The 9,633-nt window shown below is 38.8% G+C and overlaps 1 long non-coding RNA gene across 1 annotated transcript in view; it reads left to right on the top strand.

Moving 5' to 3' along the window:
- LOC135971986 (uncharacterized) overlaps positions 1-8,091 on the top strand; it is a 225,809-nt gene extending 217,718 nt beyond the window's left edge. The window contains exon 6 of the long non-coding RNA XR_012415820.1: positions 7,921-8,091. This is a non-coding gene — a long non-coding RNA (uncharacterized lncRNA). The remainder of the gene's footprint in view (positions 1-7,920) is intronic.
- Positions 8,092-9,633: the final 1,542 nt, after the last annotated feature.

Genomic DNA, 9,633 nt, shown 5'->3' on the forward strand with positions numbered 1-9,633 from the left:
TGAAAAATTATTCCAACTTTAAGTGAACAACACATGAACAATTTATTCATATGTTTAAGGATTCTTGCTGTATTAGTTTTCTATTGCTGCTGCAATAAATTACCACAACCTTCATAACTTAAAGCTATACAAATTTATTATTTTGCAGTCCTGTAGGTCAAAAGTCTGATACTGATCTCATTGGGCTAAAATCAAGGGTTGGCAGGGCTGTGCTCCTTCTGGAGGTTCTGGAAGAGAATTCATTTCCTTCTTTTAGAGGCTGCCTACATCACTTGGATCATGGCCCCTGTCCCCTACCTCCTTAACCACCAGTACTGCATCTCTCTGACCAGTCTTCCATTGTCATATCTCCCTCTGACCACATGTTAATGGGTGGTGGTATCTCATTTTGGTTTTAATTTTCATTTCCTTTTCCATGTGATAATTCGCTATCTGTAGTCTTTTTTAGTGAAGTGTCTATTAAACTCCTTTGCCCATGTTTAAATGCTGCTTGTTTTCCTATGATTCAATTTGGAGAACTCTTATAGTCCAGCTGTACGTCCTTTATCAAATGTATAATTTGCAAATGCTTTCTCAAAGTCCTTAGCTTATCTTTTTCTTTCTTTCTCTTTCTTTCTTTCTTTTCTTTCTTTCTTTCTTTCTTTCTTTCTTTCTTTCTTTCTTTCTTTCTTTCTCTCTCTTTCTTTCTTCTTTCTTTTTCTTTCTTTCTTTTTCTTTTCTTTCTCTTTCTTTCTTTTTCTTTTCTTTCTCTTTCTTTCTTTCTTTTTCTTCTTTCTTTCTCTCTTTCTTTCTTCTTTCTTTTTTTCTTTTTCTTGTCTTTCTCTTTTTTTTTTTTTCAGGTGAAGTCTTCCTGTGTTGCCCAGGCTGGAGTGCAGTGGTGTGATCTCTGCTCACTGCAACTTCCACCTCCCGGGTTCAAGTTATTCTCCTGCCTCAGCCTCCCAAGTGGCTGGGATTACAGGGGTGTGTCACCACACCTGGCTAATTTTTGTGTTTTTAGTAGAGGTGGGGTTTCACCATGTTGGCCAGGCTGGTCTCGAACTCCTGACCTCAAGTGATCTGCCCACCTCGGCTTCCCAAAGTGCTGGAATTACAGGTGTGAGCCACTGCACCTGGCCCAGTACTTAAGATATTCTTTTAAGAATATCTTTCAAAGAGCAGAAGTTTTCAAGTTTGAAGTCAAATTTATCAAAGTATTCTTTTTTGGATTGTGCTTTCGATGTCACATCTAAGAAATCGTTGTCTATCTAATGTCACAAAAATTTTCTCCTTTGTTTCCTTCTAAAGATTTTGTAGTTTTACATTTAGGTCTATGAACCATCTTGAGTTATGTTTTATATAATACATGGTACAAGGTATGGGTCTTTTTTGTGTGTGTATGTGGATATCCAATTGTTACACCATGTTTAAAAGACTATCCTTTCTTCACAATTGCGTTTGCACCTTTCAGATCAATTGGTTCCATTTCGAAACTCTCTATTCTGTTTCATTTTTATGTTGATATTACACTATCTTGATTACCATAGCCTTAAAATTAAAGTCTTGAAATAAGGTAAGTCCTCCAACTTTGTTCCTTTTCAAAGTTCTTTGGATTATTTCAGGTCTGAGGAATTTTAGAATTAGCATGTCAATTTCTGAAACAAAAAACACCTGGGGGCGGGGATTTTGATTGAAAGTGAGTTGAGTCTACAGATCAGTTTGAGACAAATTTACATCTTAACAATTTTGTGTCTCTGAGCTGTGAACATGGTGTCTCTCCCTATTTATTTAGGTCTTCTTTAATATCTCTCTGTAATATTTTAAAGATTTCAGTGTACGGGTCTTCCCTGGCTTTTGTCAGATCTATCATTATGTATTTACTTTTTGATGTTTTAAGATATTCTATTCTTATATCTTCCAAACTTGCTAAACTCACTTATTAATTCTAGTAATTTTTGTGGATTTCATCACATGCTCAACATAGATGATTTATGAATAAACAGGGATTTACAGTTTCTTTCCTAATCTCACTGCCATTTCTTTTTTTTCTCTTGCTCTATTGCACTGGTTAGAACCTCTAATACAATATTGAATAGAGGTAATAAGAGCAGGCATCTCTGTTAATCCCTGATCTTATGTGAAAAGCATTCACCCTTTCACTAAGTGTGATGTTAGCTATAGATTTTTTCATAGACACTTTTTATTAGGTTGAGGAAGCTTCCTTCTATTTCTAGTTTGGTAAGAGTTTTATGTTTTTTTTTTTTTTTTAAATCAGCAATGGGTGTTAGATTTTTGTCAAATGCTTTTTCTGTATCATCTGAGGTGATCATATGGTTTTTCTTTTTTAGCTTGTTAATGTGATAAAATATTGATTGATCTTTGAATGTGAAAGCAACCTTGCATTTGTAGAGTGAACTCCATTCAGTCATGATATGTTGTCCTTTTTATATACTGTTTGATTTGCTAAACTTTTGTGAAAAATTTTGCATCTATGTTCATAAGAATATTGATCTGCAGTGTCTTTTCTTATAATATCTTTGGTTTTGGTATCAGGGTAATGCTGGCCTCATAAAATGAGTTGGGAAGTACTTTCCTTCAATTTTTTCAGAAGGAGTTTATATAGAGTCAGTATTTTTTTTCTCTCTCTCTTAATTGTTGATCAAATTCACCAGTCAAACCATCTGGGCCTGGAGGTTTTTCTATGAAAAAAAATGTAACTGTAAATTCGATTTTTTTTCATAGAAATAGAGTAGTTTGTATCTTTCAAGGGATTTGTTCATTTTAGAATTTTTTGGCATAAAGTCTTTATAGTAATCCTCTAATGTCTTTCTAATACCAGCAAAGTCTCTAGAGATGTCACTTTTCTCATTCCTGATATCAGTAATTTGTGTCTTCTCCCCTCACCTTCCCACAATCAGTTTGGCTAGGGGCTTACTGATTTTATTGATTTTCTCGAGGAACTAACTTTTACTTTAATTGATTTTCCCTATTGTTTTTCTGTTTTCTATTTCACTGATTTCCTTTCTCATCTTTATGATTCCCTTTCTTATGCTTACATTGGGTTTAACTTTCCTCTTTTTTTTTTTTTTTTTTTTTTTTTTGAGACGGAGTCTCGCTCTGTCGCCCAGGTTGGAGTGCAATGGCCGGATCTCAGCTCACTGCAAGTTCCGCCTCCCGGGTTTACGCCATTCTCCTGCCTCAGCCTCCCAAGTAGCTGGGACTACAGGCGTCCGCCACCTCGCCCGGCTAGTTTTTTTTTTTTGTATTTTTTAGTAGAGACGGGGTTTCACCGTGTTAGCCAGGATGGTCTCGATCTCCTGACCTCGTGATCCACCCGTCTTGGCCTCCCAAAGTGCTGGGATTACAGGCTTGAGCCACCGAGCCCGGCCAACTTTCCTCTTTTTTAAAACTTCTAAAGGTGGAAGAAAAGTCACTGATTTGATACTTGCAGTGCTATAAATTTCTAAGTACTCTCTCAGCTGCATATTACCAAAGTTGATATACGGTATTCTCATTTGCATTCACTTCAAAACATTTTGTAAATTCCCATTTGATTTTTTTTTTTTTTTTTTTTTTTTTTTTTTTTTTAGACACAGAGTCTTGCTTTGTTGCTCAGGCTGGAGAGCAGTGGCTAGTAGAACACAGCATGCTCCAGCCTCAAACTCCTGGGCTCAAGGGATCCCCACTGCAACAGCCTCCCAAGTAGCTGGGACCACAGGCACATGCCAATATGCTCGGCTCTTCATTTGATTTCCAGACCCATGGTTAATTTAGATGCATGTTATATTATTTTTCAATATTCACCAATTTTCCAGTTATCTTTCTGTTATTGATATTTAGTTCAATTGGATCATAATCAGAGAACATATTTCAACCTCCTGAGCTCAGTGATCCTTCTACCTCAGCTTCCCCAGGAGCTGGGACCATAGGCATGTGCCACCATACTTGGCTAATTTATGATTATTATTATTATTTTGTAAGTCCTCTATCTTTATTTTTCTTCAAAGTTCTTTGGACTATGTTGTCGAGGATGGTCTCGAACTCCTGGGCTCAAATGATCCTCCTACCTTGGCCTCCCAAAGTGTTGGGATTATAGGCATGAGCCGCTGCGCTCAGCTCCTCCTTTCAAAATTATTCAAGTTGCCCCATAGCTCATTGATATGCCAATTCTTTCTTTTCTTTTTTAACCAGTCTTTTCCCCTCTGTTTCATTTTGGATTGTTTATATTGCTATGACTTCACCTTCAGTTATCTTTCCTTTCTCAATGTCCAATCTTTCATTAATCTCCCTACCTCCAATGTATTTTTCACCTCAGACATTGCAGTTTTCATCTCCAGAAGTTTGATTTGAATCTTTTTAATATCCTCTTCTTTTTAATATCCACTGTGTCATTCCTTAACATGTCAATCTTTCTTGTAGTTTGATGAACACACGGAATACAGTTATAATAACTCTTTTAATGTCCTTGTCTGTTAATTCCATCGTTAGTATCATTTCTGGGTCAGTTTCTATTAATTAATTTTTCTTCTCATCCATAAGTTATTAATATATTTTCCTGCTTCTTTACATGACTGGTAATTTTTTATCAGATGCCTGACATTCTGAATTTTAACCTGTTAGATGCTGGATATCTTTGACTTTTATAAATGTTTTTGAGCTTTGATCTGGGATGGAATGAAGTTATTTGGAAATAGTTCGATTCTTTTAGGTCTTGTTCTTAAGCTTTGTTAGGTGGGACCAGAGGAGGATTGAGTGTAGGGTAAATTTTTCCTTACTACCTTTCAGAATACTCTACCAATGTTCCATGAATTATGAGGTTTTTTTCACTATGGCTGGTGGGAATAGGATATATTCCAGGCCCTGTGTGAGTTCTGAGGATTGTTCCCCATAATTCCTTTGAGTGGTTCTTCCCTCAGCCTCCAGCAGTTTCCTCACATTCATGTGCTGATCCTTTCTCAGCTGGATCCTTAAGGAGACCATCTGCAGATTTTCTAAGTTCCTTCTCTCTGAAGCCTTCTCCTCTCCAGTGCTCAGCCCTGTGAATTCTAGCCACATTAGCCTCCCCAGACTTTTAGCTCCTTCTCCCCAACTTAGGGAAACTGTGGGGCTCTGCCTGGGTCCCTCATCCAAAACTACAATCCAAATATCTCTCCAAGCAGTAAGCTGACACCATCATGTGGATCACCTTGTGTGTGTGTGTGTGTGTGTGTGTGTGTGTGTGTGTGTGTGAGGCAGAGGGTATCACTCTGTTGCCCACGCTGGAGTTCAGTGATGCAATCATGGCTCACTGCAGCCTCAACCTTCTATGCTCAGGCGGTCTTCCCACTTCAGCCTTCAAGTAGCAGGGAACATAGGTGCACACCTGGCTGATTTTTAATTGTTTTTTGTAGGGATGGGATCTTGCCATGTTGCCCAGGCTGGTCTTGAATTCCTGGGCTCAAGTGATCCTCTCACTTCGGCCTCCTAAAATCTTGGGATTTCAGGTGTGACCACTGCACCTGGCCCGGATCATTTATTTTGTTTCCTGTCTCTCAGAGGTCACTGTCTTTTGTTACCTGCTGCCTGATATTTTGTTTTGTTTTCCTTTCTATTATCATCCCTTATCTGCGGAAAGGGACCAGTGTTTTTATATCCAATTAGTTTGTATACTTTGTCTGGGTGGTTTTTCTGTTTTCTTTTGTTTTCAGTTATTTCATGTGGAAGATTAAGTCCTATCCTCATTACTCCATCTTGGTCACATGTGAAAGTCTTAAAATACATATGACTGCATTGCATTTTTTCTATTAGGGATTGTATTGATCTTTCACTTTTAAAATTATATTTATAAGTACATTTTATTATCTATGAGTTTTATTTCAGGATATGTATCAGTCAGGGTCCACTCAGGAGACAAAACCATATCAGTTATTTGAACATAAAGAATTTGATACAAAGAATGGTAAGCTATACACAATTATCAACTCAGTAACTAAACAGCTAAAAAGGAAGACATATACCCTCTCACAGACACAGCAACTATAGGCAGCAGCTACCACTACTAGGACTGGGAAAACAGAGAAGAGCTTGGAATTAATAAAACTTAGGAACACAGAGGTGGGGCCCTATGGAGATGAAACTCAGCCTCTGAGAAAGAAGCACTACCTGCCTAGGGCTGTGTTGGCATTGGGAGGAGGAGCCTTGCGGGGTTGAGGCCTGAACTTTTGAAGAAATGATGCTGGTTGTCTGGTGCATGCATCTTTGAGCAGGAGTGTGATGGAGGGTTGGGAAAAACAGCAAGTAGGATCCAACCACTGATTTGGGAAGGAACTATCATTTCCAAGGTGAAGAGGCAAGCCTGGGTGATGCACAAAAGCAGACAGGAAGTCCACAGGAAATACGAAGGAAAACATCCTTCTTCCTGTCCTAATCTCATCGTTTTTCTTTAGTGCCCTTTACTGGCAGACTCTAACATGAAGCCAGCAAATAGTGCAGAAATGTGTTTTTCAGAGTACCAGATCCAGTACCACAAAGCAAAGTACAGAAGGGTGGATTTGGAGTTGAGAAAAAAGTAGTAACTGGCACCATATATGTGGTAGATTTGAACTGTGCCAATTTAGCTAAGCTAGAACTAATTTCTCCAAATTCTCTTCTCTGCAAAGTTCCAGATTAGTATCAGCTAAAAAAAAAAAAAAAAAAAAAAAAAAAAAAAAAAAAAAAAAGACTTTTGTGAGCAATTTGAAGGATAGAAGTTAAAAAAAAAATGGCTTTATTTTTCTTATCCTCTGAAGATCGAAGCAGGGAAAGGAGTGCTTTCGCATCTCACATATGTGGTCCTTATCTGCTGGCTTGCCAGGTTGGTGAGCCCACAGCAACTCCAGCTCCTGCAACATCCTCTTTCAGCTTCCCTGATACCTGGGCCAGGTCATGTTTAGCTTCATGGTAAAGTGCACCAGTTTCTGCAGGATGCCTGCAGGGTTGAATTGGAAGCTTGGAGGTCATGAAAGTCAAACATGGAGTCTAGTCCATCCTCATGTTTCCAGCTCAGCCTCATAGATTCTAGTTTATGACTACTTCCCTTATTTCATATCCATCTTCGCTTCTCAACTACTTGCCCTGTGGACTTGAGGTTTTAGCACTGGAGGCACAACAGCCTCATATAGACTCTCACCAGATACCACAGTTCATAAGGTCAATAAAGTCCTAATTTTCCACATGTGCTGTGTGTGTGTGTTTATGTGTATGTGTGTGTGAGAAAGAGAGAGAGAGAAAGAGAGAGAGAGAGACTGAGAGACAGTGAGAGAAAGAGAGAATATATGTATCCCAGTGGTTCTGCTTTTCTTCTGGTCAAACTCTTACAGACACAGTATAGAAAAGGGAGCATTACAAAATATTTGTTGTTTAAAAGGGTACCATTGGCTTTCAGGATTAAGTCCCACTGTTTTAGGGCACTCTTTGGCTATACCATATGGTCCTAATAGAGCTGTCAATCATAATGATTCTCATTATATCCAATTCTTCAGCCACAGTGATTGTTCATGGGGCTAACAAACTAGCTGTGCCAACCTTGCATGAAATTGCCTCTATGGACATTAACAAAGAGGTTTTTCTTCCCTTGTTTTCATAAACTGTAAGGATATCAGTGTAGGTTAGCCGGAGCCATCTTTCTAGCCATTTCCAGTCGGTCTCTTTTGTTTTTTTCAGCAGAAATACATGAGATTGACAGAAAAGAGGAGAAACTAGCAGAAGAGAGAGTTGAAGAGAGTGTGAGTGAGGGTCTTGGTGCTTGGCACTTCACCTGGACTACTAAATCCAGCTGTGCTGGTGTTCTTCCAGTTCCATATGCCAGTCACCTCCTTTTCTTCTAAAGCTCATTTGAGCTGGCCTTCAGTCAGTTGCAACAAGAGATTTTTTTTTTTCTTTTCTTTCTTTCTTTTCTTTCTTTTTTTTTTTTTTTTTTTGTAGAGACAGGGTTCCAGTCTGTCACCCATGCTGGATGGAGTGCAGTGGAGCAATCAAAGCTCACTGTAACCTCAAGTTCCTGGGCTCAAGTGATCCTCCCAACTCAGCCTTCCAAGTTGCTGGGACTGCAGCTGTGTACCACCACACCTGGCTAATAAAGTTTTATTGGAACATAGCCATGCTCATTTATTTATGTATCATCTATGGCTGCTTTTGCACTACAATGGCAGAGTAGAGCAGTTGTCACAGAGTTCATATGGCCTGCAAAGCCTAAAATATTTACAGTTTCACTCTACAGAAAAGTTTGCAGAATTCTAATCTAAGACATTCCTGAAATTAATGTGTTTGCCCATTTAAACATAATACTAGTAGCAGTGCATTTCTCCGTGTTGGAAACAAGTGCTTGGTGCCCCAAAGAAAAACCAGCACTTAGAAAATTTCTGAGCAAGGCACATTTACTTCTGCAGGAGGGTGCTGCCTGCATCTATCATGATTGCAAGAGCACACAGAGCAAAGGAGAGGAGGGTTTTTATCCCTAACACAGCTCTTGTTCCTGTGTCCTCTCCATTGGCTGGAGTCAGACCACACAATCTAAACTAACCCGACTGGCTAAGATTTTAAACTTCTCTAAATAAGGTAAAAGACTTAAACTTTTCCAAATAAGGTAAATGTGCAATTTGCAAAGAGAAGAGGCAGGGAGAATGGGAAGGCCATGTTTAGACATGTTTGGGCACGGCAAAGGTGGGAAGGGTTGTTTAGAGAACAAGAACTTATCATTTCTAGCACTATGAAAAGACACTAGCCACTAGAGAAAGCCAGGAAGTTTGAAGAGGAACTGATTGTTTCTGACATTAGTATGCCAGACAATACATATCCCTACAGTACACAGCCTAGTCCAGACTATGGACATGCCCACACATGTTTCTTAATGTTGGCTTCTTAAGCTGTCCTAAAATCTTTTTTTTGTTTGTTTGTTTTTGAGATGGAGTCTTGCTCTGTCACCCAGGTTGGAGTGCAGTGACGTGGTCTTGGCTCACTGCAGCCTCCGCTTCCCAGGTTCAAGTGATTCTCCTGCTTCAGCTTCCTGAGTAGCTGGGATTACAGGCGTCTGCCACCATGCCCGGCTAATTTTTGTATTTTTAGTAGAGACGGGGTTTCACCATGTGGTCAGGCTGATCTTGAACTCCTGACCTCAGGTGATCCACCCGCCTTGGCCTCCCAAAGTGCTGGGATTACAGGCGTGAGCCACTGCACCCAGCCAAGCTCGCCTAAAATCTTAAGACCTACACAGCATCATCAAGCAAATAAATTTAAAACAGCCTGGTTACTGGTATTCTCTCTTCTGAATTCAGAAATTCTATTTTGCCTATTTTTAAATATAAATGCAAAACTAGAGTATAATCACATATTCCTTTAAATGTTAAATTCCCTCAAAATAGAAGCACTAGTCAAAACAGCACAAGGAAGAGATAAATAAAATCTTTAACACATCTATGGAGGAGCCTTCCACACACATGGTGACATGTCTTATTCACTATCAAAGACAGTTGCAGTGGAAAATCGTATTTAATTTTCTATTCACTACATTAAAAATTGCACAGTCTGAGAGATTCTGGCCAAATAATTTTTACTAATATAATTTTTCCAGAAATGGGAAAAAGAGTGTTTTTACTTTAAAGCTCTATGATTTTTTTTTTTAATTCAATAAGCTATTTA

The sequence above is a fragment of the Macaca fascicularis genome, chromosome 7 (assembly GCF_037993035.2).
Source record: "Macaca fascicularis isolate 582-1 chromosome 7, T2T-MFA8v1.1".
Lineage (NCBI taxonomy): Eukaryota > Metazoa > Chordata > Mammalia > Primates > Cercopithecidae > Macaca > Macaca fascicularis.